Source organism: Arvicanthis niloticus, chromosome 13, assembly GCF_011762505.2.
Source record: "Arvicanthis niloticus isolate mArvNil1 chromosome 13, mArvNil1.pat.X, whole genome shotgun sequence".
NCBI lineage: Eukaryota > Metazoa > Chordata > Mammalia > Rodentia > Muridae > Arvicanthis > Arvicanthis niloticus.
Window position 1 is genome coordinate 29592641 of NC_047670.1, and position 8685 is coordinate 29601325.

General features: G+C 39.8%; 1 non-coding gene across 1 annotated transcript; it reads right to left on the reverse strand.

The window, feature by feature from the left end:
* Positions 1-272: 272 nt before the first annotated feature.
* On the reverse strand, positions 273-414 carry LOC117719413 (small nucleolar RNA SNORA48). Its single transcript, XR_004608149.1, has one exon. It is a non-coding gene; the product is annotated as a small nucleolar RNA SNORA48 (small nucleolar RNA).
* Positions 415-8685: the final 8271 nt, after the last annotated feature.

The following is an 8685-nucleotide window of genomic DNA, read 5'->3' on the forward strand; positions in this document are numbered from 1 at the left end:
CTTATAACAGGCTACTCCTCTCTACTCTCTAGTCTCCAGTTCCATCTCTCTTCATAATGGCTAAACTGTTCCATTTCTCTTTCTCTCCCATCTGACCACAACATACTCGTACATTGGGTGACATCCTCTATTAGTCAGCCAGTGTCTATGGCTCACCTGTGCCATGCCTTGGAGGGCAGGTCTATGGGTGTCATGGCAGTCTCGAGGTCTCTGTCTGTCTTCCTCTTCCAGTGCTGCACTGCCTGGATTTGATTTGAATTGATTTGATTTTTTTATGAGTTCTAGGCATGAGACAGCTTTGGCCACCAAGCCAGGCACCAAGCTAGGATGAACAAAGAAGTATCCTCTGCTCTGCCCCTGAGCAATATAAGACACCATCACCAACAAGGTGTCTCTTTGCCTATTGCAGGGGGTTGGGGGTGGGGAAATTCCTCTAATTTTTAATCACATGATTGTCATTTCTATCTGACATGTCACCGAGAATTATTTAGTGTAATATTTTTGGAATCATAACCATATCATTTCCATTATCCTTTGCCTCTCCCTTGTACCTCCTTGTTATCTCAGTACATTTTATGTTCATATTTCCAGCAGTGGTCTGCTTCCTACTATATAATTCTCTGAGACAACAGGAACTTTCTCCGTTGCCTTTAATTCTTTCTGACCTCTCACTAGAATCACATTCAATGCCACACATTTACAAAGACTAGTCCCAAACTTACGCTTTCTGCATCATGCTCCAGAACTCTTCCATCCCCTCAAATCACTCCCATCTCAATTTCTGCATTGTTAGGTATATTTCACAGTACTTCCTGCCCAGTGACAAACAAGTATAGCGATGCTTCTTAAAAGAAGCAGAATTGATAGATACATGCTCACATATATGTGTATACGTGTGTGTATATACATATATGTGTATACACACACATAGATATGCACATGTTAGTTATATTTAACTCTTTGGTTTATAGAATTTCAAACCATGGAAAATGTGAAATTTGCAGGGCAGGTCAGTAGGCTGGGAATTCAAGCAAAGTTTTTATGCTGCGGTTTGTGGCAAATCTCTCCTGTGGCAAACCTGTCTTTGTTCTTAAGACCTTTCAAATGACTGGATGATCCTAATTATGTGGTGGATGTTCAATACATATGCAGAATTCCTTCCCAACAGGTGTACCTAGACTAGTGTTGATCAAATAACTTGGTACTGCTGCTTCTTCGGGTTGATGAGTTAAGATACCATTGTAGGCAGTTGTCTTTATGTTTTTGTGTTGCTAGTCTTACTGAAATTACTCATAGTCAGATATCACTTCATAATGTTATCAAGAACAGAATTTTTCGATAATCATAAAAGTTTTTCATTTTTTTCTACTATAGTATTTGCATTAAGTTGAAATTGTTCTTTATTTTTTTTTTTTTGTTTCCTTCACTTATTCATCTCATAAGCATTTATAGAACAGTTTCATGCTCTGGGGAGTGGAAAATAGTCATCATTCTAGTAAGTATTCTCTACAATAATATGAATGTCCCATAATCTGTCCTATCAAGTATACTGACAGCTACATGTGGATGTTAAACATTAGATATATGTGTCATGTGACTGAGGGGCATGTGCATTTTTATTTAATTTTACCGTTAGTTTTAATTTAAATTGAATAAATATAAAAACTAAAATGAGAGTACTATATTGGACAATGGATTTTTGATTTCCCTTTGCAAGACATAAGGATGAATTTAATTCAGATTATTGTTTCAGAGCATGCTGGTAAGATTTGCTGAAGGAGGCAGAGGCAGGAGGATCAGAGCATGCTAGAAGAACAAAGGATTTGACCTCTTTTGTAGATGAGAATTCAGAGGTGAACTGAGTTGCTGAAGGCGAGTGTTAGTAGTAGTGGAGGACCCAGGGCTAGCAGTCAAACCAGCATTTACTGCCTGGGCTTGTATTGCATCTTTATCTATTAAAGCATTTGATCCCAACTCGGACTCCCTAGCCGACTTTGACTGTGGAATGTGATCATGACTATCAACTTGGTTTCAGAATGATTGCATTTTACTTACTCTGTGGCAGAGGATCTGATGTCTTCTGTTTCACAACTTAGCTAGCTTAGGACACACCTCTCACCTTGCAATGATGTCACTGGGATGTTCTCTTTAGTCATGCATGACCTCCATTTTATAATAAATTATTTTGATGTGAATGTAATCAGTGAATTAATTTGATGTCTGTATTTCTTTACCGTTGCTGGTCCCCAACAACCTCACAGAGAAACCGAGATTTATGTCAAGCCTCACCTCAATATCTGGGTCTCTAAATGATCTACCTTAATCCCTGCTACCTGGGATGCTAATCTCGCTACCTCCCAACCCTAGCCCCATGAGATTTGCAATTTAATATTGTTTTAATTCTCTCTGATTTAGATGTTTCTTCCCATGGTGTCTTTTCGGACCCTCTCCTCTTCATGGCAGACCTGAAACTCCCTCCCTTTCTCTATTCATTCCCTGGCTGGTGGAAGTTTCTGCTCTATTCGCTCTTTGCTTCTTTTGCCCAGTCATTGCGTGATCAGCATTTATTGACAAGGCAGAGAATAAATGGTAAGAATTGTTTACCCAACTCGGATACAGGAGCTTCTAGACATAAGCATTTCAGTGCCATGTCCAGATTGTAATGAGATATGAGGACAGAAAAAGCAGCATCTTACTAATACAAGGATAACCGTTACACAGTGCACACAAACAGTATGCTTGCACCCCAAAATCTTTTATTGAAGAAAGAAAGCAGTTTGGTCTGCATAGCACTTACTCATTGGTATTTTCTCTGCGGGGACACTTTCAGCTGATCCAGAGGAAGCATCTTTTGCAGCGGCACCTTTCTTGATACATCTCTAGATGATAGAAGTAGAACAGAAGACCATAAATATTTCTCACAGGGTCACTGATCTCCTTCTTGAATTATGAGCATTTCTCTGTTCACTTCCTCTGTGTAAGACGAAACCATCCACACTGAGAATGTAGTGTGCCAGGACACAATCCTTGTTAGAATGGATTTGGAGACATTCTGCAGTGAACCAATCTTATGATGCCATAATAACTTTGTGTTTAGTATCGAACATGATGAGGAAGTTTCCCTTTGTTCTTTTTGGAGAAAGTAAAACTAAAATAAATAAAGGCAGTCAGTTCCATAATGAAGCATCTGTGCTTTGCAGTGTGCATTAGATTTGAGGAGCAGATGGAGAACATCTGAGATGAGGACAAGATCATTTTGAACATGCTTTGCCAACAACAGATTTTTCTGTCATACCGATCAATTATTGACCATGAATTTCTTATGGCAGCTAGGAATGAAGATTGCTGTGTCAAGAAAGGAGATGATACTGTTTCTTGCAACAAATATTTATTATTTGGGGGCAGATATTCAATGTACTGTTGTGACTGACACAGTACTCAAAGTTCCATTATTCCCATGAGAAATGAGTCACCTGTTCATTGTTATTATTGAATCAAATTTAGATTGGATATTTGAGCCATAAACACAAGTTCTACAAATCTGCTCAGCTGAAAAACCATCAATAACTAAAGCTGCAAAAATAACATATGGAATAAAGATAAATTATAAAATCAACTGTGGTTCACAGATAGTAATCTGCGGCTAGGATAATAATTTTTATTTCCTGCTGTGGAAAAGCCTTATAAGTTATAATAAGCACAACAAAATCAGCTATATTCAAACAACTTTTCCTTCATCCGATCTTCAGTACTATTCTTTCACAAGATGGCTTTCACATCTAAAATTAGTCATATATGGCGTTTCTGAGTTTTAGGGAAAAATCTGGTGGGGAGTTTATTCTTTACTGCATACCGGCCACATTTAATATGTGAAAAATATCATATTTTAAAGAGCAGATTAATTTTTATCCCTTTCTTTGCTGTAGGGAACCAATGGAATAATTAAAACATTTAAATAACCATCAGCAGTATGAATAAAATATCAGATGCCTTCTAACAATATTTTATATTTAAACTTTTATTAAAGCTAATGGGAGTTTTGCCTGCATGAGGACTACTAGATAGGAAATCTATAGAAGTATCTAATATGTATTTAAATAAGTAAAATAAAATGGAGCATTCCCTGGTGATAAAATACCCAGAATGGCATTGAGAACAGTGTGTCACAGAGGTTCCAGAGGTCCTGCATGTTACCTTCAGACCATTTCAGGTTCATTTGTGCATAGAACTCATCTCAGAAATGGCTGCAAGAGGAAGTTCACAGTATTGCTTTCACAAGGAAGAGGACGAGAATCGAGAAGATGTTTTCATTGTTTAGTCCTGACTGATGAATGGAAAATGGATTCTCTCTTTCAGAGTCTCCTTTGCGTCTCAAAACTGTCGTAAAACAAGTTCAGAAAAAAAAAAAAATCACCATTACCTGTCTTTCTCGATGAAGCTGAAGTATTGTGCTTGCATCATTCACCTTTCTAAAACACAGAGAGGGTTCTAAAGGCCTTGAAACTTGACTCTTGTTTCCATGGTTCATGTTATAAGAAGATAGTTTTCAGGAGGCAGCAGTACTTCTTTACATTGGGCACCTGTGACCTAAAGTGTCCTTACAGAGCCTGAGAGATGGATCAATGGTGAAGAGGGCTTGCAGCTTTTTTAGAGGACCTGGGTTGATTTCCATGCATCAGACATACCCATGGTGGCAAAATTTCAATACTCATAAAATTATCTAATAAATAATAAAATGTTCTTATGGACTCTGCTAACAAAACACGATTAGGCACCACCACCCACTTATGATCCTATTGTAGAGGCTGCTTGTCATCTGTGAATTTCATAAACCCTTCACTATAACAATATTCCTTGAGTATTTTCCTCTTAATGTTTCATCCTGAAAAATGCTATCCCTAAGATGGTGTCCTGCCCCTCCAGCCTTCTCTTGTCTGAGCTAGAAAACCCCAAAGAGAACGTGTGTTGTCTTTTAATTTCCAGTGAAGATTCTGAGGTTAAATCTTACTTGGCTTTCTCTGCTCCACATGCCCACACTTAAGAGACAACTATAGCAGTCAGAGGAGTCTGCACAGTGGTGGCCAGGCTTGTGCTGACAGGTATGAGGAGATCCTGTGAAGTATTTATGAGGTTGAAGAAAGGATAGTTCTTTAGAGATAAAAGAAAAATATATTGTTGTTTTTGTTGCTTTATTTTTTTTTTTTTACCAGAAATGAGAAGCAATAAATACGAACAGTCTATAACTCTAGAGGAAAATTTCATCAATATGTATTTTATAAATGGCATAATTGAGGCTTGTGGTGATTAAATAACTTGAGTAATAAGGAGAGATGGCTAGTGAGGTTCTTTATTTTTAACTCCAGGTCTTTTCAGACATTGGGCTATGACAACCACGGTCACTCAGGCGAGGAAGAAGCTTTTCAGCTTTCTTTTAAACCCACTACAGTTTTTATAAGCTTCCAAGAGTGCTGACAGTACTTTGGTTGGAAAGCTGATTGTTCATTTGTGTTTACTAGGTGGCTCCTTCTCTGGCAATGCTGAAACATCCGATTACAGCATGTCAGTATTATATCTGCTGAAGACACACTGGTATGAGTTGAAAAGCCACTATCTTAAGATTCATAGAGGTTTCAACTTTGTCTCCCAAGGAAATATTTAAGGACAAATAGGATAATTCAAAGAAGTCTCTCCCTCCTCCCACCGTGTGTGTGTGTGTGTGTGTGTGTGTGTGTACACATATATGTGAGTGTTTGCACATGGAAATCAGAGTCATTTACAAGATAGGCTCTTTCACTGAATATGGAACTCACCTATGTAAAAAGACTTCAGTGCTTTTCGGTCTCTGGCCTCCTAGTTCTAGGATTACAGATGAGTAACGCCATACCTGAATTTTTTCATGAGTGTTTGGAATATAATCTCAGTTCTTCATCGTTGTGTGGTAATCATTCTCTTTACTGAACCATCTTCCCAGCCCAAAGAAGAAACTCTTTTGAAGGGCACTCCAAGGGAAATGACTGTCTTGGTACCAAGCAGGAAATGCCTTCTCAGAACAGTCAGCTCAGCCCTTGAATGATGTCGATATTTAGAATCCTGTTCTCTTTTTTTTGGCTTTTCCAAATCATCTCTGTCTTGAAAAACAGCCAGGAGTACTGGCCCATGTTTTTAATTCTAGCATCCAGGAGGCAGAGGCAGAGGCAGAGGCAGAGGCAGAGGCAGAGGCAGAGGCAGAGGCAGAGGCAGAGGCAGAGGCAGAGGCAGAGGCAGAGGCAGAGGCAGAGGCAGAGGCAGAGGCAGAGGCAGAGGCAGAGGCAGAGGCAGAGGCAGAGGCAGAGGCAGAGGCAGAGGCAGAGGCAGAGGCAGAGGCAGAGGCAGAGGCAGAGGCAGAGGCAGAGGCAGAGGCAGAGGCAGAGGCAGAGGCAGGTGGAATCCATGGCTTACATGGTGAGTTGCAGAACAGCCAGGACTACACAGTTGGACACTGTCTTGAAAAATTCAAAACTGACCAACCAACCAACCAACCAACCAACCAACCATGAAATAAATAAAAGGACTAACCATTTTGCTCACTTAAAATGGAGACTTTCTTAATTGTTTTGTTCTAATTACTTATTCTTAAGTATAACTATGAAAGGTATTAGAATAAAGAACTCCTTAAAAGGAAAATGTAAGGTTATTGATGTTTGGAGTAGATCTTGGAGAGAGAAACAGAGGCATGAACAACTTCTTTTCATGCCTTTACATTTCAGCAACCTTACTGTCTTTTAAAAAATCTTACCAAGCAGCTGCAAAGAGTAGCCTAATCCCACACTTTCTGGTACATGCTTATTCTGATTAATAGAGATGAAGGCTTCATTGTAGTGTCAAGAGTGCAATCTGTAAATGCCAAAAGGATAATAAAGTGTGTGTGTGTGTGTGTGTGTGTGTGTGTGTGTGTGTGTTTTCGGGGTGTGTGCCATAGCTTCTCACATATCATGGTGCCCTGGGTAGGAGACAATGTCTCAGAGAATAACAACATGCCCGTCTAGAGGCAGCCATAACAGAACAGGATGTGAGCCAGCTGGATACAAGGGTGTTCTTAGGCATACGTTGAAGATTTGCTCTTGAAGGGATATTCTGAATCCAGGGTACCACAGATGACTGGGGGGAGTTGGTAGGAAATGGTGCCCTTTTCAGTAGGGATAGAAGTGACTGGCTATGTGACCTGGTGTGGGGCATGCATCTCAATACCATTATTATCTGTTTCTATCTGCCACTTTTCTTGATTATAGGAGGAATACAAATACAAGATCATCACACTACTTGTATATGTATATAGCCTCATTAAAGCTGCACAATAGCACTGCGGAATGAGATAAGTTCATGGAGAAGGGATCATCTTCTCACTTCTCAGATGAGGATGTGGAGGGCAGAGGGCATCAGGTGATTTGTGCTCAAACAGACAAGTGTTAACCATAGGTAAATCCATCACAACATAATCACGAAACACAGCCTAGTCATTGATGGCTCAGACTGTGAAGTCAAACACTTGTGTATTCAGTTTTTTTTCATTATGCTCCTGTTCTTAGGGAAGCAAACTAACTCTGAATCCGAGCTGTTGCAACGATAAACAGAGGTATGGTGAACACATACTTGTATGTGTTTATGAAGATAAAATAGGAAAATACAACTCAGGGCACAAATGAAGTAAGAAACTCTACTAGCTTTTACTACTGATATATTCAGACAGGCAGCTAAGATAGAACGTAGCAGTCAGGTTAGGACTGGGCTTTGGAAACAAGGAGAAATCTAGTGACCAGAGTTTAGGAAAAATCAGGATGAGAGTTGGAACCCTCATTTGTCTACTCACCTTGTTTTAGCTTTAGTAGCATCTATTAGCCTTCTTCTGCAGAATTATTCCTCCCTTTTACGTTGAACTGACTTTTTTGTTTCTGTGCTTCAGGGGGACCTGACTATTTAGGGCCATTGTGGTTGGTTTAGTTCTAATATATTAGATTGGATTGGGGGCTTTATTGTTATTCTTTGTTTTTTAATTTTGCATGTTTTGAGGAGGATCTCATAAAACTAGGCTCAACCAATGACTGCCCTAAATTAAGACCCACGCTGTGGACAAGAACTAATTCCTAACACCATAATCAAACTCCGCTATGCTTACAGACAGGAACTTAACGTAACTGTCCTCTGAGAGGTTCTACCAAGCAGCCAGTGAAAAGAGATGGAGAGACACACACTAAAACATTAGTTCAAGCTCCGAGTCTTACAGAAGAGGTGAGAGAAATATCAAAGAACCGAAAGAGGACAAGGACTCCACAAGAAGACAAACAGAGTCTACTAACCTGAACGCTTGGAAGCTCACAGAGACAGAATCACCAGCCAAAGGTCGAACTGGGCTGGACCTAACCCCCTGCACATATGTAGCATATGAGCAGCTTGGTCTTCATGTGGGTCTCCCAAACAACTGGAGCAGAGGCTGTCCCTGAGCCTATTGCCTGCCCGTCTGTGGATTCTGTGCCCCTAAATGGACAGCCTTGAATGGCCTCACTGGGCAAAGATGTTCTTAGTCTCCTAGCAACTTGATGAGGATCTGACATTTTCTTCTTTTAGCCTCTGTTGGCATCAGGCATGCACGTGGTGCACAGACATGCCTGTGCATGTAAAAATAAAGAAATATTTAAAAGAAATGAAAGA